Here is a 22,214-nt window from a genome sequence, read left to right on the forward strand (position 1 = left end):
CTGGCGTAGTACCATCTTCACTAAAGCACTACGTGAAGACAAGCCCAGAGTAACTTGGGAGTTTAAAGCAGAGGTTCCTGGAGACTTTCCTAGTGGTCTGCGGAATAGAAACACGTTGAGATTACAGGAATGGAATAGTGGGGTGCTGGGAGAGGAAATGGTCTGAACAGATCTCTCAGTGGCCCACAAAAAAAAAAAAAAGTAGAAGAACCTGCCGAGAGGAGTTATAGATTCAGGAAATAGAAGAGTCAAGATACAATTTTAGGTACTGATTCTGCAAGCTGACCTATGCAAGCGGATCTCTGAGCAAACATATTGATTGCTCCCTCTTCAAAGTATTTGTGTACATTAAAACAAGATGAGAACTAACACTGATTCCTGTGACACCCCTTTTAATAACTCCCCTAATATAACTTGTTGCTAATCATCATGACTCTGACCTTATGATCACTCAGCCAGTTTTATTTCAGTGACAATCATAACAACTGAAAATCCACTTTAAATTAATTTTTCAAATTTATTACATTTATTTCGTTTAGAGGCATTGTGGTGTAGGGACTAGGACATAGCACTAGGAATCAGGAGCTCTGAGTTCTGCTCTGAACTGTGTGACCTTAGACAAGTCTCCTCACCTGTCTCTGCCTTTGTTACCACTGCCCCCTATGCAGTGTATATCTTGTCTGTATAGACTCTAAATGCTTCAGGGCAGGGACTGTCTCTTGCTATGTGTTTGTATTAGTGACCAGTGTAATGAGGCCCCATTTCAGATTATAGTTATCTAATGCTTGACAATGCTTTAAAGCAGATGGAGAAATCACTCAGGTGTTTTCTGACTCCTACACGCAACGTGCCCTGGGAGGAAGCTGCGGTTGTCAAAATGGGCTTTGAGCAACGTTAACTAGCAGAGATCCTGGACTTACGAAAGGGAACAGAATCCTCCAGAGGAGCAAAGGCTGAAGCTTGGAGCGGGAAGAAGAGGTTGGAGTGTGGGAAGCTGGGAACGGAAAAGTTGGCATGGGTAGCTACCAGGAGAAACAGGGCCCTGAGGAACCATCTGGCTGAATTCCAAGCAATGCATGTACCCTACAATTTGAAGCAGGGGAAGAGGCCGCAGGAAGGAAGATAAACCAGAGTGATTTGCCATGTACCGCCACTGCTGGCAACATAGTCCACTTCCTTCCCCCTACTCTCCATACTCTGCTCTCTTCCTGGCTGCCCTGCTGTGCAGCTGAGTGCCAGACTTCTCTGCTGTTATAAGATCAAGAGCCAGCTCTGCTGCACCTCTGAGAGATGGCGGCATCTTGGCTGGAGAGGTGATTAGCTGCCATTTTCACGAGAGTGCCGGTTAGCTTGCCCAGGGGTGAGTCTCACCTGGGGTGAGTATGATCCCGCTTGCAGAAGCAAACCTGGCAGCGATAGTCCCAGGCCCCCATGTTCAATTCACGTTACTGTTTCTGAAGGGAATATCTGTGGAGCACCGCGGTAACCCATGGCAACCAACTGCTAAACTGCAATTCTTGCTGCCTGGGCTGATTATGGAGGGGTGAGGGGATCTGGCAAACGTTGGAGACACACTCTCAGCATCTTCTAGCCTCTGTGCATCCCATTGAATGGGTTCATTTGTAGCCAGCAGCTCACCGTTCTTTGGTCACAATTGGCCTCTAAATATAGATCCATTTTAAAAGAGGAAGGTGCGCCCCTCCCCTGCCCCCAGCCTTTCCGACTGTGTCTCCTGCTCTGCAATGAGGGGATTCTTCTGTGTGGAGTTGAACAGAATGCACTGTGCAGGCACAATCTGCGTGGCAAAGCTCACGTTGCACCTCCTCCATCCCGCTTCTCCCACCTGTTCCCTGCCTAGCCCCAAAGGGCAGATTTTAAGGCTTGGAGAGCTCAGCATGTTGGCAATGAGATTCAAAGCCTTCTAGGCCACAGCAGTGACTACACGTCTTCTCCAGCCAACATCTGTGTGCCGGCCTGTGTGAAAGGAGCCAGGGATCTCAGCACAGTACCCAGTAGACCAGTGTTCACATAAAAAATAAAACATTGCCAGTGACACTACTTGTCCCTCTTAAAGCCTGTCTAGACTAGGTGAAAAAAGGCTCCCCCTCTACTTTCTACAGTATTAAAATACAACTTGCCCTGTCTATCCTAGGGCTAAAAAACCCACCTTTCATCCTAGTCTAGACACACTTTTGACTGCAGCTTCAGCAGAGAGGGCAGGACCAACTGGGCAGTGAAGACTGAGCTCCCTTATCATCCTTAGGGATGGTTGCTGCCGGGTCAGGGTCGAGGCATTTTTGGAAGCCAGGTTAGGAAAGCATGGCTTGCCTACTTCCTATACGGTACCTGTTCTGCAGATAAATAGGAGCTTCCATCTCCATGGAAATCGATCCAGAACTTTTAACCAACACCGTATTCCCTTTAAAGCATGGTGAGGATGAAATATCATGCTGGTCTCTGTCCCCATCCTTTCCCCACCTCCTGCTAGGGAATGGCAGATCCTTCTCTTGCACTGCTCCTACCTCCAGACTCTCCTACCTCCTTGACTCTCCAGATCCCATCTCTCTCTCCTAGCATTTTCTCACCACTATCACAAATGTTCTTTGATCCTGCGCTCAATTAATTTCTCTGAAATTTAGCTGTTACCCTCTTTTCCCTCTCTCTGTTCTACCACCTTCATCGAAATACCTGCTTTTGCTATGATGTAGCTTACGGACCTTTGCCAGTATAGACAATAGTCAGCTGGGAAGCACTATAATACTCTTATATGTACAATGTTAAACCATCAGAACCACCCAAGATTATTACCACATAGGTTTCCCATACCTATTATGACCATCAAATGCCCTGCCAATATCCTCCTTCCATCAAAGGCCAGTGTTGGATTCAGAGGAAGGCTACCACCGACAAGTAATTATTATTAACACCTCTGGCCAAGTGAACATTTGTGTATGTGGGAATTTCCTTCCTGACCCTTCCAGTGATAAATCTACATCCTATTCTTCACTATTCTTTCTTTATTAAGCACTGCCATTGTGTGTAAGATACCAAAGAAGATTCTGTCGCTGTCCCCAAAGAGTTTACTGCAGAAATAGACAGACGTAAGATCGGACAAAGAAATGCACTGGGATACCCAGAGGAGGATTCCACCTTTGTGCCTCTATTTTAAGTAATGAAGCAGTGACCATGTCTGACGTGGGTTTGGTATGCGTGGGCCTCATGGCAGCTGTGTGTTTCATGGAGATATGTGAATAAAGAGAAGGTGGTTGCTTGCTGTGCTGGGGAAGGGAGAAGGAGTTCCAGACAAGAGGTGGTAGCAGGAAGAAGACCTGAAGAATCTTGAGTTGACTGGACTACTTTTACCTTGCCAAATTACACACATTAATGCTCCTGATGTTAACCAGCTGCAGCATAGAACCCTAGGATCTCCTGTGGCACCTCATGCTACACAATGACCTTCAGACCTTCTCTCCTATCCTTATGTTCTAACTGTCCTATCCTTTTCCTGGTACCTGGAGGAACTCCATCATGCAATTCAGAGCTTTGCTCTGTACCCTCCATCTTGTAATCTCTGGAGCCATGTGACCCTGTTTGGAGCAGCTGTCAGATATCATACAACTGAGATATTACCAGCAGGGTGAGTTTATAGAATGTACTTAAGTAGATTACAAGGGGAGAGGCCTTTAAATATAATGGGATCCCACTTAACTGAATACCTGTTGGAGGAATAGACTTGGTGACAAGTATGACCTTCCTCTTGCAGACTAAGCAAGAGAGACTGCATTATAGAGCACTTCTCCTTCAGAGGAATCCAAGCTAAAGTTAAACAGGAGCATCTGTGAAGGGGATGGGAAGGAATCAAGAATATTAGGTGTCAGTTATGACTAGTAATACAATGACTCTTTGTTAAATGAAGAAAGCAGAAAGCTGAAATAACACAGCCAGTGGCCAGTGCAGTGTCCTCGCTGGCTAGAGCATTTCTGATGGCCAATTATGTTTTTATTTGCTACTACAAAGCCTTTATTCTGGAGCTGCAGAGCCGTGGGTGACCTCCTTCATGATGGAAAACTAAGTGATGTGCCAATGTTTCTAGTGATTCTTAAATGGGAAAAGCAGCAGTTCCTTTTCCCTGCCAGGAGCCACCCCCCCCCCCACACACACACACTCCCACCCCCATTTAACAGGATGGGAAGGGCAGGATGGTTGTAATCCTTTGATATCTGTTTGTGACCCTCTTAGAGAGGTTTGTGACCCCCAAGTTGAGAAGCTATGGGGTAAAGGATTTCTACGATTGTTTGCTGTTTGCTTTATAAGGTACACACAACGTAATTAGATTGTGGAACTCATTGCCACAAGAGGTCATTGAGGCCAAGAATTTAGCAAAATTCAAAGAGCAATTGGACTTTTATATGGAGATGAAGAATATCCAGAACTATAATAGTTAATGCTAACAAAAATTTTGGAAGGGATATAAAGCCTCATGCTTCAGGCTTTAACTCAATCTCGAGCTATTCGGGATTAGGATGAGACCTTCGTAGGCGGCAAATTATCCCACATCTGCCTATTGTAGGAATTCTTGCATCTTCCTGTGATACATCTGGTGCTGGCTGGAGACAGGGCACTGGACTAGATAGACCATGGATCTATCTGATCCAGTGTAATAATTCCTATGTTCCTACCCTCCACATTTTGGCCCTGCCTCTCAAATCACTTACACCAGTTTTATATTGCATTGACCTCTGCTCCTGGTTTACACCAGGGTAAATGTAGGCTTTTATTTTATTGAAAGTGAATTTAGTAATGTTGTATTACACCATCATGGGTTCGGCTCTGGGGGCTACAGTTTCAAGCTTAACAGAGTGAAAGTCACCTCTGCTACTTGCTTCAGATTTAGAGTCTCTAGGAACACACAAAGACCAAGAATGGTGACCTCACGTACATTTACAAGTACAAGCTCTAGTCTGTTTTACAAATTTTATTGAAGTTACAATTAAAGTTATGATTACCCAAGCATATAGAAATTCTATAAAGACCTATGCACAAGTTACAAATATAGTTACTCACATCCTTAATGATATTCTTAAGGTCTGATGGCTGTCTTGCCAATTGAACATCAGTAGGGTATGGTTCCTGCTGGAGTTTTCCCAGAAGGAACTTATTTTACCCAGTCTGGGAGCCTTCTTTTATCTTGTGATTCTGATCACACCTAAAACTCTGCGCACGTGCATGAAAGTGTCATCCTCTTTTTCCTTATTTGTATTATGTCCCCCAGGAATATTGGTGGTACCCAATTTTTCATAAGTTGCTGGTAGTTCCTTTTATTCTCATTAGCATTGATGCCCAATGGTTAGGGCATGTGTTTGAAAAAAAGGCAACTCCCAGGCGTCTTCTAATCCAAAATTAACCTTATGGTCAACTTTTCACAATACCACACATTGGCACATCTTTTCCCCTAATTGTGTGGCATCAGGTCATTCTTTCGTCACTTACTTATGTGAAACATTTCTTAACCCTATGGCCTAGTATGGCTAAGCAAAAATCTTATAGGCCTCAGCCTGTAGGCCTTGTGTTTCAGCCCTACTTTCTTAGAGGCCTAATACATACTTATCACTTCTGACTACTTATCAATCTTATACTTCTATAATCCTGCAACTTAAATCTATTTAGTGTACAATGATTATATATGACATAGCATGTTAATTAATTATGACATCACATATCACACAATAAATGAATGATAAAATGAACCAGTTGACTACAGTGAATGAGGGAAGAATTAGCTGCATTATCTTCTGTTTTGTTTCCTCTGCACTTGAACCTGCACTTGGACCAGAGAGGTAATCATTAGTGTGTGGCTTCACTGAGGTCTGGTCAGATTAAATGGACTGAAGCAAATGATGTGAACTGAATTCCCAAATTCAGTGTTCAATTCCATTGGCCTAGGGTGTGTAGTTAGCCATGCTCCTCTGAACAATGACTTCTCCTGGCCATTGTCCTCCTACATCTGCATCTCCCAGGGCAGTCACCCTGCACTGCTTGTCTTCCTGTCTACTCCCCCTGCTCCTGACCTGCCAGCATTTTATTTCAAGGTACACACCCTGATTCTTCAGTCCAGGTGAGCTATGCTCAACACAGGATTCAAGTGGAGAGAATTTTATACCACCTCCTTGGCTTCCAGACTCAGGGGCCATTGCGGCTGCCACTGCCAATCAGAGCAACTAAAAGACCTTGGGATTGCTATAAATGATGCCGATTTGCCACAGTTCCAAGTGGCCATTCTGAATGCCATGAATTGTTGATATGCCTACTCCTTTTCCTGAGCCATTCCCGGCCTATCAACGGGGACTGTGAGAGGGTGGGGTGTAGACCCACCACAGCCCTGTGCCACTTGGACATTTCCCTTATGTTGCTATTGATGTACAAACACACAACAAAAAGACAGTCCATCTCCCATGGAGTTTACAGTCTAAATCTAATCCATACCAAGGAGTTCTTTGGTAATCAGTTAAGATGGCTTTTAGGCCCCTTTGTGGAGACTGAGTGGTGCAAGGGAAATTTAATGGACTCAAGAATTGGGCCCACGGTGTGATATATTATTACTGTCCGACACCTGTGCTCATTAAATAGCAGCTTTTCATCCTCACATGTAATGTTTCTGAGCTCAGATGGGATGATGCTTTATCCCCATGACTGGCATACCAGGCTGTTGTGATGCCACCCATAAGATTTTCCTACCCTGATTGTTTAAATCCTGCCCATGTCTGAGGATACTGATTTCTTCTCTCCTAAGAGGCTGGATTCCATCCTGGTAACACAAAAAAAATGGAAAGCTGTTTATAGCATCACAGCTGGTGCAGAGAGGGGGCAGAGAGCCAAATCAATGCTGGGGCCCTGAGGACTTCTAGAGCATCCTTTTAGGTATGTTTGTGAAAAATAAATGAATAAAACTACTCATAGTTGGCCATTCCCTTTTCATAGCATAGGGCATCTACCTCTGGGTTCCTCCCGTGCAAGCTCTCTGACCATGTCTGCTGTACCAAAAGTGGCTTGGGGAAAGGATGCTGAAGATCCTCAGCGTGTTCAAACCGCTCCTAGGTGTGCAAAGCCCTTTCCTTTTCCAACTGGCTAGTCACTCTGGGATTTAGCACAAGGAGATTTGGGGTTTGAACATCCTTCAACTCAAAGGGAAGCTTTGCAGGAGGGGACACTGGAGCTGCTTCAGTTAAAGCTGGTGGCTTCCTGTGACATCAGTTGACTGGGCCCTCTCCATTCCTAGTACAAAGCCCTGATTCTCTGTTATGACATGGCCCCTATTCGCCACTCTCTGGTGCCACAAAGGGGCTGCAAAGACAGCTATCTGGGAATTCCATCAGCATAGGGCTTAGGGTCAGCATTGTGTCTTTGTGCCACACCCTCAATCCTTGGTATATGGAGCTTAACTAAGGGAGAGAGTCAGTAGCTGGAGAGCCTCTGCACTCCAGCTATTCCTGGTTCCCATAGCAGCCCCTTGAGGTTGTGGATAGCTGAGTGTATGTTAGAGCAGCCCAGGGGTTGCTCTAACTTAAACTGGGGCCTGAACTGGCTCCAGAACCAAGTGAATTGCCCTGCTGATCTGCCTTAGCCGGAGAATCTGGGCTTGCATGTGCAACCTTCTTCCTCCTCTCAGCTTGTCCCAGACTGCTCTGCTAAATAGCTTGGGCGCAGCAGAGACTATGCCCAGAGCTGGTGAGAGCTTTTCTGGAGAGTATTTTGTGATTGGAAATGGAGGTTTCCTGTTAAACAAGAGGAGACGAGCCTGCAGTATGTCCCAGCCATGGCCACCATAAATGAGGAAGATGTCCTGATTCCCCAGAGTGTTCTAGTATCAGTCGTGAAGAACTCCTGATTGGCACTAAACTGTTCACCCTGCACTGCCCTGGAGCAAGGGCACCAAAATCCAGCCTGTCCCTGGCAAGCTCCCGATTCTCAGAGGTTTCCCTGTGGTGCAGGTTTGGCAGCAGTAGTGAAGCAGGCTTTTCGTGGGAGGTGGGAATACAACTTGAGATGGACTGACATCAAAGAAAATATCTGTATCACAAACTCCAGGGAAGTGAAACCACCAGGAGCTGCTCATCTTCCCAAATGGCCTGCTGGGACAGTAGCAGCTTTTGCAGCCAGGTCTAGAAGTCAGCTGAGGCAGAAGGTTTGTTTTAGGACTCTCTACTTTCCATTATTTGGCTGTTTAATTGCACAGTTTGGTCCATCAGTGTTGTACAAGCACAGACCGTTTGGGCACCTTTTACAGATGCATCCATATGAACTTGCCCTTCAGACTCTGCCTTGCCTCTCTTTTCCCACTTACTCTACCTCTGTCTCACATGCACACCTACTGTCATGGCACCAAGAGTTCACCTCTAGCACGACGGAGAAATAAACTTATCTCTTCCTGCTAGGTAACAAAATCGAGCCCAGAACTGTGGCTGGCATCACCTCCTTTCCTTGAACGTGCCCCGATGAACTGATTATATTGGAAACTGCTACTCTTCCTCCTTTGTATCCTCTTGGGGCAGGCAGGAGGGAATACTGAGCAGTCAGGGTAAATGTCGATGAGGCATCCTTGTGGTAGAGTGGACTGAGGGGGCTTTTCAGGAAAGAGGCAGCAGAAAGGGGGGGGGAGGGGGGGTCAGGAGAAAGGGCAAAGTTAGCATGATACCCCAAAGAAGCAGGGGTAGGGAGTGACAAAGGGCTGAGGACCTGGCAGCAATGGGGAGAGGGATCAAGGAGAACCCTCAGAACAGGAGGGGATGGCAGCAGGAGAAGGGCAACATGGAGGCAAGGGGTCACAATGCCTCAAGACCTGAGGAGATGTAATGGGGGCAAAATATGAAGCAGCATCAGGGGACAGAGAGCACAGGGGGCATGATGCCCTGTTGTGGTAGGTGAGGAAGGGAATGAGGCAAGGATAACAGTGCCCCCACATGAGTGGGAGAAGAGGGAAAGGCCACTGTTTCCTAAGGCACCTGGGAGATATAAAGCAAGGAGGACACATAACCTGCAGCAGCAGGGCCCCCACATGTGGGTACACTTTGATGGGGCCCAGAGGCCCTGGGGGGCCCAGCCCAGGCTGCAACCCCCATGGGTATGTGTGTGGGAGGGGGCCCATGTTGCAAGTTTGTACTGGGCCCAAAAAAATTATGCTTGGGCCCTGTGCAGCAGAGGGGGCTCGGGAGACACAGAGAATGCAGTGCCCCCAGGCATCAGGTCAGGGGAAGCAAGAGGTCATAGTACCCAGCAGGAGATAGCCATAATGCTTTGGGGCAGCCAGGGATGACAGGCTAGGGCAAAGGGATCCTCAGTGCCCTGCAGGCTCCAAGGGACAGGATGCAAGGCCATGCTGCCTAGACTCTGAGCCAGCTGCTCTTCCTCCTCCTTCCCCCAAGTGTTTGAAGAGCATGTGGGGGAAGCAAAGGGCAGGGGACATGGAATGGGGGAAGAGGTAGAGGGAAGAAAGGGGAGAGGAGGAGAGCTGGGTGGGGAACAAGGGGTCAGTGGGTGGGGGAAGGTGAGGCTGAGATCTACGGGATTGTTTGCCTCTGTTGTGTGCTGGGCATTCAGGACTCGCCAGCCAGGACTGTGCAGTGCTCAGCGGTGGGGGAAGAGGGGGGCACTGGGCTTTAGGCAGGATCATTCCTGAGGAAATGTGTGTATCTTCCTCAGCAGCTGGTTTTACAGCATTAAGGCCAGATTATGGCTGTCCATGGGTGAGTGGGCGTTGAAGGGGATGTGGTATCCAGGGCCCACCGCCACACCTGCACTGGAGGCAGCCACCATATGGCAGCCAAGCACTGGGGAGCACAAGCAGGAGGCTGGCTAGTGCGGCCTGCAGAGCCCCGTGTCCCAGAGGGTATCATGTCTGTGCAAGGAGGGGCACAGCCCGAGTCCTATGCACCAGGACACACCGGCAGGACTACCCTGAGCTGGGGGGTGCATGGGCTGCCCCTTTGCAAGGGTGTAACATGTGGTGTTGCCTGGTGTGTTTCTCCACCAGCCAGGAGGCATCATCGCTCACATCCACATCATGTCTCCCTGGGCAGCTCTTGGACACCGAAGGGGCTTCCCACCTCCTTGCTCTTCTTTGGATAAATTATCCCTCCGAGTTTCCTGAGCCAGAGCTAGCAGGTGTTGGTGTGTGCTGTCAGACTGGGGGCAGGAAGAGCTCCGGACCTGCCCATTCCAAGAGGTCAGTGACAATCCATGGCCTTTGCTGTTGCTGAGCAATTTAGTGGCTGAGAAACCAAACAGTGAGTTTACTTTGCCTTCAAATGGCAGAGAAGGGAGTAATCCATCCCCAGACCAGTCCTGCTGCAGGGACTGAACCGATTAAATAGGCCAGGACCGTATCTCAGCATAACCACTATTACTCCCCCAAAACCGAACAAGGATGCCGGTTACCGAATTTTGGAATGCCTATGTATTCTAGCAGTCACAGCTGCAATCACTGCCGTGCAGGTTGCAAATCAGTTTTGATTTTATCCCTGTGTTTTTACTCACTCATAGCTTTCTAAACAATTCTCCTTGGAGGCTTACATTTCCCATGCCTGGTCTCTATGGAAAGGCAACAATTTCTGGAAAGCTCAGTCAATTGTGTTCAGCCCTTTTTGATTTATGAGAAGGTGAGAAACAGCCTCACACCATTTTCTCTTGCAACTAACCTTCCCCCTCCACACACATCCCCCCCTCCCCAAATAACTAAAAAATGCATTCTGAGTCAGGATCTTGGTGTTTGGGACATGCTCATCTCTATTATTTGGTGAATAAGAGCCATGGGACTTCATGGGAAGGCTGATTATTCAGAAAAGCAAAGATTATACCACTTAAAAAGTACACTCTTATGGACAATCTGGGGTGTGACTGGCTGAGGGAACCTATCAACTTGTTCTTTAATCCAGCTGCAATGCACACAATGTGGTGAGCAACTGCCACGCCCTACTGTGTGTGCATCTAGCTGACACAATGATGTTAGCACTATTATTATTGTAACGGAGAAACTTGTTGGTTCAGAAGGTATCAAAGGATCGGCCTCTGCTCTTTGGCAAACAACTATTAACACTTGGCCTGTGTGTTGAAATACCAGCAGGAGACCGTTATCCTGTCTCCATTATACTGATACAATCTCTTAATGATATGCTATATGACATAGCACAGGTAATTACTATAGTCATAACGATTGCAGTGAATGTTGTCTTTAATCTGAACTTGCATCCAGTTCCTTTGAAAGGGTTCAGTGCCTGGGGATATCTGAAGTCTGTCTTGCACCTGCAAACACTTGGAGGCATGAAGCCACACACCCTGAAAAAGCACCATCTGGTATAAAACGTAACAGTTTGTCTGCTCAGCAACACTGGCCACTGTGAACATGGAATCCCAGTACTCTGCTGTCTGCACAGGCTTCTCACTGAACACAGGGACCGGTTCAAAGCCCCTCATGGACCTGGCCATAACTACCCAAGAACTCATCTCTTCATCCCCAATCGTGATCTCCCATGACAGCCACATTCCACTGGAATAATGAAATAACAACAGCTGAGTTTAGACTATGGAATTTACTCCTGCAGGCAATTAGACAGACCAAGGACCTCGCCACATTCAGAACTCCATACAGAACTCCTCTCTTTGACTTAACTTTCCCTGACCTCAGTAATTTCTTCACACATAGAGCCATGCAACACACCCACTCACTCTCTCACAGACATAGACAACCGACAGAAACAACCACTATGAACTACTCAAGCTCTTTCTTTTACAGGCAGAGAAGGAAGGAAGGAATGAAGAGTGTGGTTAATGGTAAGTACTTGGGAACAACTCAAGCACTATGGTGATGGGGGCCATGGAAGTACCTAGCTAGTACAGGAGGAGGTGGCATCTCTTCTCCTTCTCTGTTCAGGGCTCAGAATTGCTCCCTGATCTTAAACATGAGTTTGAGCTAAAACCCAATGAAGTCAATGGAAAGAATCCTATTATCTGGCTACCTATGCAACTGCTGATTTCCTATGTGTTGTGAAGTACCCACATATTTGAGATCAGGGATTGTATCCTTCAGGCTCGTCCAGAAGAACTTCATTCTGGGGGCTGCATAACACAGGGGCTTGGGAACAGATAAACAGGCTTTTCCCTCCAGATAGCTAATTCATATTATGACAGAAATGACTAAAAGAGGTTCCCACGTGGTGGCTGAGTGGTGGCCTAGGTGAAAAGGCATTGATGGATCTCAGTCTAGTTCCCAATAGACAGATGTCCTCATCACCAAAACCACTATTACAAACTGGTGATAACTGGTCCCTTGGTTGGCAGTCTCACCTGAGAGGCCAATGACTGAATGGGCCTGGGCCTTAAACTAACCTTTCATCCTTACAGGCTGTGTTCCCAGTGCATGTTGGCTGGGCAGTCTGGAGGAAACTTGTACTGATACTTCTCCTACTGTACCTATTCTGTGGAGAGATTCAGGACTTCAGGCTTCAGGGCTGTCAGTCCAGCACCATTCAGCCAGCATTTAATGCACAAGAAAATAAAAGGGTTAAATGTACTGATAATGCTATTCCCACTTCACAGAGGTGTTGGGGAGGCTTAATTAATGTTTGCACAGAGCTTTGAGATCCTCTAATCAAAGGCATAGAAGTGCAAAATATTAATGTGTCTTTGACCACAAGCTTTTCCAGACACATCTCTATTGCCAACAGTAATTGTAAATGAGAAGTGGCTTGTCTCAATGTCTGTCCCACTATCCCCCATCCTGAGTTCACAGCAACCGTGTCTATGCAGTTGGATTCATCGGGATCCCTTCTCCCTTCAAAGCCACATAACGCAAACTTGTTCACTATAATTTGTCATAACTTCACATTATGCTGATTTGTTTCTGCAAACTGAGATATTAAACTTGTCTGCGTCCCGAATCTCTCCCACTGGGATAGGAGGATAAAACTTAGAGCTGTCAACTCAGAGACCAGTCACATAGTCTGACAGCCCTGCTGAAATGACTAAATTGCATTCATAACAGCATAAAGTATGAAGTGAGTTACAGTTATTATACATGTGCAGAGAATCCTCACTTTATAATACAAAAGCAATACGCTTATTTGTTCCTTGTCTTGCTGTCTACGTAGGTTCTTTCTCAGCTACCCACATGCTAGGTTCCATTATCTTAGTACCCCTCAAAATTATAAAGATACAGTTTCCTCTTTCTCAATCCCTCTTCCTTGCAATCTGCAGGGGCATTTGTTCTAATTGGTTGTGATGGCGGTAGGGTTATTGCAGGAAAGGTATTTGTAGAAGGAGGCTTTGTATTTTGCTCTGTGAAGCTGACGGTCATAGTCAACTTCCTTTGTTCAGTGAGTGAAATGAATTCCAGATCCATTGATCAATCACCAAGGTCCATTGGCCAATCTTCTACACTCACAAATTGCATTTTGGAAGTTGACAGTTTCATTGTTCTAGTGAAGCTTAGCTGTCATCAGAGGTCATGTTCACATAGGATGATGTGATTCTCCAGGTAACTTGTATCAACCCACATCATGCTTTGAAGATGGGCCCAAACCATTCACTTTGACCTGTTATTCAATGGGAAGCCAGTGAAGAGAGTGCAGCACCAAGCTGATGTACTTTTGGAGGTCTGTATTGCGAGCAGATAGGCTGCTGTGTACTGAACCAATTGTAGTTTTTTTTAATAGTGGCAGTTTTATTCCTAGGTACAGATCATTACAATAACGAAGACTGGAGGTGAAAAATGTGTGGATCATGATGGCCAAGACTATAACAAATTCAAGAGGGTGCAGTCATCTTGCCATTCATAGATGATAAAGAGGTATGGGGTTCATGGGGAGGATGGGGGGTTATGCTTTTCCCCCAGCCCTGGCTGTTTGGGTACCCAGAAACAATGAAGGGTCAGGAAAACACTGACACTAAAGACCATTTTAACATTCTCAGGGCAGACCCCCTCCTTGGAAGGTGATGCTGTGCATGTGTAGAGAGAAAGTTTTGACATTCAACCAGCTTCATATGGTGATATTTCCTCACTTGTGTCTTTGTGTTCCAATCGTCCTTTGCTCGTTTTATTTATTGATTTATTAGCTAAGGGCTTTGGGTCTTTGAAAATTCTAAATGTAGGTTAATAAAGGGACTGGATGGCTCAGGAGATCGGGAGTGGGATATGGAGCCTTTCAGTTCTAATTCAGTATGAACCCAGGGTCATCTGAAAGTTGCCACCAGATGGAATTAAAACCTGTCTGTATTTCTCCTGCAGAATTATATAGTTATGCCTGGCTGGTGTGGAGTTCCTGAGGAGAATGTTCAATATAACCTAGTTGGGAAGGCTACATTGCAGTCTACTGTTCAGTGTGCTGATACCTGAAATAATTTTGGTCTTGGAAATTATCCAGCTGAAATTTGGTGGGTCTCAGTCCAGTTCCAAGTGGACACATTTCCATATCACAAAAACCACCTCTAAAGTTCAGACTAATTGCCCCAGTCCAGGCTATGTCAGAAGAGGGGCCAAGGACTGATTGGACCGTAGATAATGAGTATCCTTCTGACCCCTAGAGTTGGACAGTCCCGCTCAGAACTGAGATACGTGGGCAAGGGATTGTAGTGGGGAATCTTCCAGTGGCACTATTGTGGCCACGGTGGCTAAATTCTTTAAGGCTGACAGCCTGGCACTATCACCAGCTCTAACTTCCCTTAAAAAACTGATAGCAATTAAATAAACACAACTATAATGGAAATCTTTACTCTGCATCTTACAAAGCAAAATGGCCATGGAGGGAGCAATTACAAAACCTCAGGATTGTGAAAAGAGGAGAAATCATTCGAGCTGTGCTGTTTGTTTTTGAACACCATTTATTTCCCCAGGGAATCTTAGCTAAGGGTATATCTATACTGCAGTAAAACACCCGTGACTGGCCCAAGTCAGCTGACTCAGGCTCATGGGGCTTGGGCTAGGGGGGCCTATACAATTGCAGTGTAGACCCCCCCACAACCAGGAGAAACAGGACTTGTAATTCACTCCAGGTGGCTGCCCTAGTGATGATGTACTTGCAGCTGTAGTGCGGACAGGGCTCAGGAGTTTTTGCTTCCCTGTCCTCTAAGCTCATATATAGCAGTAGGTAAAAATGTCTGTACCAATCTGCTCTACAGCTACCACAGTTGTTGCTACTGTGACAGTTCTCAGGGTACCCAGGACTGTAAGTCATCTCGTTATGCCCTGCCTCCAGTGACAGGGAGTCTTTCTTGTGGTAGCAGCGCGTCAGTTCCCTAAGACCAGCCTTTCAGCCACTCAAGCACTCTCCTCTGGCCAGCCCTAACTTCACCTTGCGGGTTAACTATAGGTATACCCCAATCCTCGACTCCCTTTGAATCCCTCTCCTGTGATATCCAGCCCCTGACATTGGCTACTCACAGAAATTCCAGATCCTCTGCTCCCAGAGGTGCAGCGTGCCCCAGTTTACCAGTTTTACCTCATGCCACCACTCCTGTAAACCACACGGCCCTTGTGAGCCCTTCTAATAAAACAAAAGTAGGCTTATTTAAGACAGAATAAAGATTTAATTAGAAACAAGAGAGAGAGATGGAAACTAGTGGTTCGGACACAAAACAAAACATAAAACTTGAACCTGGGACTACACTTATCAGTGGTTACATTTCCTAGCTAATGAAGTAGATTTTCCCCCAGTTTGAGTTCAGTCCATTGCAGAGCTGGCTGGTTGCTCAAAAACCAGGACCCAAACGTTCATGAAAGCATCCCCCTTTACCATGTCTCAGTAAAAGGATGCAGATAGAGTGCCTTTCCCTCCCCTCTGTTCTACTGAAAGCAGTCTTTTGTTTCTAGTCACATTCAGAGTGAAATCCTGCCTTGTTGTAGAGTTAATTTTCTACCATTAAATGGTTTTGATTGTTTGTCATTATCTCTGATGGTTTTCCATGGACTGTGACAAGGATAGACTATAGAACCTTGCATTATCTTGCTGGCTGACTAGGCATGTATGACAACTCCTTCTTGCTTAAATTGAAACAAATTACCCCAGTGACTAACTTCTGCTCCAAGTCCATAAAGCATGCTGTCAATATACATACGTTATTCCTTAAATGTTACCTGTACGTACATCTCGCAATGATTATGAGACTTGACAACATCTGAAGATACCTTACATGTAAATCTTGGTGGATAACAATGCTGTTGTAAGGGGTGTTTGGTGTAGTGAGTTTGTCAGGTCTGAGGTGACAGCTGTTTGCAGAGAAGAAGGAGGAGACCCTTTGCCAAAGTTCTCTGCATCACGGCTACCGCTAATGGAGCTGCACTGGTGGTCAATTATGGGTCCCATTTTTGCCAGAGTAGCTGCAGTCTGAAGTCATGCATAAGACAGACATTATGAAGTCATGCATAAGACAGACACACTGTTAACACAAGCCATAAAGGAAGCAGCTCCATATCTGACAAGGAAAGGGGGGCCTGATCCTGCAACGAAGGGAATGCCTCCCCTAGAGACTTTTAACCCTAGCTGATTGCCAGGTAATTTGTGTTCTCTAACACTTTTCTACATGCCAATCTGAACATTGATTCCACCAACATCTGTTGCAGGACATACATGTTTGTGGTTTACCCTAGTATTTGTAGTGTCCAAAGTAATGTGTACAAATGTGTTAGCTAACTCAAATTAATAGCAATCAATTAATTAGTTCTAAAAAGCTCTAGTAGGGACAAATCTTCTAGAGATGGCGTATCATGTTGCAGGAACCATGAGAGATCTAGCTAAGAAAGACTGGCAAGAAAAAGGAAATGTTTATCAGATAGTACCAGGCAGGTGAAAAATAGATGACAAAGGAAGAGAAACTGCCCTAGGTGAAAGCAAGAGAATGCATCTCCATGTTCTCTTCCTTGCAAGAGAAAAAGGGAAGTCCTAGCTTATGTTGGGGAACTGCTGCCATGTTGCAGCTATTAACAGAAAAACCTGCAATGTAAAACACATCTGCCTGCCTAGATGTAGAGTCTATGCCTCTCCACCCCGCATTCACATGGATTGACTGCCATAATCAGGCCCTTCTGTTTCATCCTAGCAGGGGCAGAGGAGGTGGAGTGGCAAGGAGATTGAATGGGATGTGTGAGAAGCTGTTTTTAGCTCTGAAATAATGCTGTTGGTTGAGTACAGGGAAAGAATGCACCGCTCAGGATCATTCAGGCCTGGGAATGAAACTGGCTAGCCAATCCCACCATCTGAAAACTGGAGAACAACTGCAGATTACTGGAGAACAAGGAGCTGGGCCTGGGCTATCAGGGAGGGGAAGTCACAAGGGAAGTCTTTGGTTCTTCACCTGCAGTCCAACTATTTTTACTAGATAAACAAGTCAACCGGGTTGGTGGTGCTGTGCATGTGCGCACACACACACACATATACACATTCCCCAGCAATCTAATCATTTATAAAAAGCCAACTCAGGGAGTTATACTTACACACACACACACACACACACACTCTCCTGCTGATTTGTCTGGAACCCCCACCTTGTTAGTTACAACTTGTGGAGGGATGATGTCTACCCTTCTCGCCCAAACAAGACAGCACTTCCCAGAGATGCTGTATGAAATAGAGGCTTAACATAAGGAGATCTGTAATGTTTGTCATCACAGCACTGATCATAATGAATCACACTTGGAGTCCTGTTGATCTCATATTTTCAAAAGGATGCTGGTTCTTGATCCATTTATTAATATTAATTAGCATGGAGACTTGTTTCACTTATCCATTTATTTTGCTGAACTGCATTATCCTCATGTGACCCCCTGAAAAGACCCAAACATCTTTTATGACTGGCATAAAATAATTAGCTAGTAATTAGAAACACCCATCTCAAGTTAGTTAAATATTTATGCCAGACTTTTTCCATTTTGGCTCACCGTCCTCAACTGGGGGGTCGCAGTGCAATTTAGGCAGGACATGAGAAAGTTTTCCCAGTTGTGCTGCAAGCTGGGCCTTATACACTGTCCATGTGGATGAGAATGTTTGGTGTCTTACACATGTCAGTGAGGAATTGTCGGCTTTGTTCTCCAAGTACAGAGTGGAAACATTAGACCTCAGCATCAGACCCAAATCTAAATCACTTACTCTAATTGTGATTTGTGCTGCATAACGAATTACTCACTCTCCATTTCTGACTAGTGTACTTTTGGTCAGTCAGAATTTTCCACTATCAAGTGGATAGAAGTGAATAAATAATGAAGAGGGATGCAGGGCCTGAAAGCATAGTTTGTAACTTCTGAGCCTAATTCTCTCCCTCTAAAGTCAAGGGCAGAACTCTCATTGCCTTCAGTGGGAAGAGGACTGGGACCTCTGTTTTTAATAGTGCACATCCTCTGTGTAGCTTCTGTCCATTCTGGGCTGAGTTAAAGCACAGTCTTCCTTCTTGGCTTTTCATATTTTGTCTATGAAGGGTTGCCAGATTTCCACCAGTTTGTCTTCTTGGAGCCCTCTGCCATTTTTTACCAAGCCTCACAAGAAAAGTGCCGATGGCCATCCTGATACCTTGGGTGAGGTCGATTACCTTGCGCTGCTCCTCTGCTATCTGTTTTAGAGGGCACCCCTCATTCCCCTGCTGCTATTAAATGGCGTTTGATATTGCATCACATAAGCTGCCAAGCAGGGACACGTACACTAAACAAGTGATGGCAAAGAGATTTGCTGCACTATTGCTGTCAGTGAGCCGACACCGCATATTTATGTCATTTGGGTCACTGAATGCTCCACAAAAAAGCAGGGAGCTGGAAAGCCCATTTTAATGCTGAGACCATAAGCATATTTTGCCCCAGGGTCACAAAAAGATGTCTAAGTATTATTGACGGCGAGTTCCACTGCTGAGGCCCAGGTAAGTACATTAAAACTCAGAAATGACTGCGTTCTTTTTGTTGGATATACAATTCCAGCAAATCTACGGTACCAAAAAAATTACCTATTTGATTGCATGTCCGCCATACTGTGTGCATAAAAATAATGACACTGATATAATAGGTTCAATTTAAAGACATTATTGCAACCTTAGCAAAATATACCTTTCCAATGATATGTGTTGTGACCTTCAACTCCTGATAGTCTAGAATGAGTTTGCATCTAACTTTTTGTAAGGTCAGAACATTCACATTATCTGTATTATCTTAACCACATAATTATATTATGCTAATCACTGTAGTATCTAGGAACCTAAGGCAGGAACTTCTAACTTCAGTGTGCTCTGGGTCATACTCTGTTCTCTGATCCACCCTTAATAGACTTGTAGTTCTACAGAGTTTTTTTTCCCTTCAGGGAGATGTTTGAGAGGGAAGGAGGAGAGGCTTCATAGTTGCAATATAAATACAAGATATTTATTTCCTCTAGAGCTAGAGGAGAGCTATCACACTTTATCATCTTGCGGTACCTGTGTGCAGGCTACCGCCTCTAAAAAATGTAAGTAAATTGAGTGGATTCTGCAGTACTGTCAGTGACATGAATGCATCAAATCAAGAAATACATGAATTAATACTGTATGATCTGAATGTCTGGGTCTTGAGAAAGGGCAATGACTCGTTCTTTTTCTGTTTCATCTGCAGCCATTATACTTCTTCTGCCTATGAACTTATCTGATATCACAAGCAAGCAGATGTGGGCTTAGGCACTCGATGAATGAAAAGACTTCCACGGAACATACCAGTGCTGCAGGAAGTAGTTGTTGTACTTCAGTATGCAGTTCCCAGCATTGTACTGCAGGTACTGTCTTTTGGATGAGATAAAAAAAACAAGGTTCTGATTTCTTGTGGCCATTAAAGATTCCCTGGTGTGCTGGCTAAATTCCATTTCAGTGACATACATTCTGCCTCTGTTTAATTCCACAGGTAGTTTCAGCTGAATAGAGTCTCTTTACTTCCTATTCTACACTGTTGTGCGGTGCTGCTATTAAACAGGTGCAATGTTGTACCCCAGAGTTGGCTGTATTGCAAAGGTAGACATGACTTGAACAGTCTGTGCATGAAAATTGCAATATTAATACAAGATATTTATTTCGTCTATAGCTAGAGGAGAGCTATCATATACTTTATCTTTGCGCAGGTATCAGCAAGGAGTGTAGGTGTGACACTACCATAATTCAGTTTGTTCCTCCTGGGAGATGGCTGTAAGTGCAGTTGGTTTAACTTATTGTATCTAATATTGATGTAAAAGATGATAAAAATACAATGAAACGTGCATCCATGGCTTAGTGGAGAAGTGAAGGAGGTGAGATAAAAGTCAAAATAACAAATCCACAACATGGAAATTAGGAACATGTGGTAGCATAGCAGTTAATCCTACAGGGTAAGCCCTAAACACAGGGGCCAATGTTATCTTTAGATACACACATGCCTGGCTCCCAGTAATGTCTTCAGGCATTCAAGGGCAGAATTGCCCCATGCTTTGCATAAGACTGTGAAAACCAGTGAAGAGAGGAAGGAGAGGGGATGGATGAGTGAGAAGAAAAGGCCAAGAGGCCTAATGCGATCAAAAGTATTTTTAAACAGCTTTATTGAGTATAATTATTTCATGCCAACTGTATCACCTTGGGCACCAGGCTTGCTTTGTATAGTATGTTTGTCAGTATTTTGTCCAGTCTTGTTTTAAATGTTCCAAGTAACAGAGCATTCACCAGGATGAGGAAGACACACATGAAAGGCTGTTCCAGACAGCAAAAGCCACAGAAGAGAATACTTAGACACCAGCAGTGGTTGGGTAGGGGAAAGACAGAAAGGAGCAAAAGCCCAAGAAGGGAAATGGGGAAGATATCTGCTTTTCTGCCATGCTATATTCACCTGCACATATACTAATGTTATATATGCCATCATGTGCCAGCAATGCCCCTCTGCCATGTACATTGGCCAAACTGGACTGTCACTATGCAAAAGAATAAATGGACACAAATCAGACATAAAAAATGGTAACATCCATAAACCAATTGGAGAGCACTTCGACCTCCCAGGACACTCTGTAGCTGATTTGAAAGTTGCTATACTTCCACAAAAAAACTTCAAAAACAGACTTCAAAGAGAAACTGCAGAATTGGAACTCATCTGCAAACTTGACACAATCAAACTGGGTCTAAATAGGGACTTGGAATGGTTCTCTCTTTACAAGAAGTAATTGTCACTGTTCACACATTCTCACCTTCTAATCAATGGTTGTGAATAGGCCTCAACTACTCTAACTGAATGGACTTTGCTTATACCTAACGTCCCCATTGTTATTCCTTAATTTTAGATGTATATATAGCCCCCCAATCTGCTTTCTATTCCTTACATCTGACGAAGTGGGTTACAGACTACGAAAGCTTATGCCTGCAGAAATTAAATTTGTTAGTCTTTAAAGTGCTACAGAACTCTTGTTTTTTTTCCCTATAAACTACAGTATAAGTGCTGGATTAGCCACATTGATGAGAACATAAGGTGCCTGAGGCCTTTTTATGCCAGTCTGGTAATATAAAGTGACCTTAAAGTGGGTGGAAATGTCCCCCTGGAAGAACTCCATGTGCAGAGGCCCAGGGAAGAACTGGTGTAAAGGCTCTACACTGGCTCTATTTCCAGCCCCTGGCATATGGAGTGGCTCAGGGGTATGGCTGTTCTCCAACTTGCAGAGCCTACAGCAGATCATGGGAAGCACAACATAACAGCTGGTCTATACTACAGAGTTCTGGTGACAAAAAGTCAGCTTTTGTCAACAAGTCAATGGGGGCATACACACTGAAATGCTCCTCCCGCCGATGTAACGCCCCTGCTATGCCAACATGATAAAACCATCTCAACGAAAGGCGTAGGGCTTATGTCGGTGTAGTTAGGGCAACACAGTGTCAGCGTAGAAGCTGTGTTCCTTACATCCCTGTTGGCTGTCATTCTTGTCAATTATAGGCTCAGCTGGAGCTGTGAAATTGACAAGAAAGCCAGGCAGCACTAAAGCCTTGCTCCCCGTCACCCCCAACCCACTCCCCTGGAGAACTAAGCAGATGGACCCAGGAGGGGGAAAGAAGCTCCCAGTGGCTTCCCTCCATTCCCGGCAGGGAACAGGGAGGGGAGAAGCCTGTGAAATTGACAAAGTTACCCAACTCCTGTGGGGAGTGGGTGGAGTTGGGGGGGGGGTGAAGAGCCGGGCATTTGGACCCTGCTCCCGGGGGCAAGAAGCCTCAGGCGGCTTCCCACAGCT

General features: G+C 45.3%; 1 long non-coding RNA gene across 2 annotated transcripts in view; it reads left to right on the top strand.

The window, feature by feature from the left end:
- LOC137151922 (uncharacterized) overlaps positions 1–19,966 on the top strand; it is a 75,667-nt gene extending 55,701 nt beyond the window's left edge. The window contains exons 3-6 of one of the 2 annotated variants that reach the window (XR_010919409.1): positions 11,786–11,823; positions 13,722–13,837; positions 19,604–19,760; positions 19,886–19,966. This is a non-coding gene — a long non-coding RNA (uncharacterized lncRNA). Of the gene's footprint in view, positions 1–11,785; positions 11,824–13,721; positions 13,838–19,603 lie in introns of both variants that reach the window. The other variant, XR_010919408.1, reaches the window with a different exon arrangement.
- Positions 19,967–22,214: the final 2,248 nt, after the last annotated feature.

The sequence above is a fragment of the Emydura macquarii genome, unplaced genomic scaffold (genome assembly GCF_026122565.2).
Source record: "Emydura macquarii macquarii isolate MOO-44397 ecotype Brisbane River unplaced genomic scaffold, CSIRO-AGI_Emac_v2 contig_1119, whole genome shotgun sequence".
NCBI classification, from domain to species: domain Eukaryota; kingdom Metazoa; phylum Chordata; order Testudines; family Chelidae; genus Emydura; species Emydura macquarii.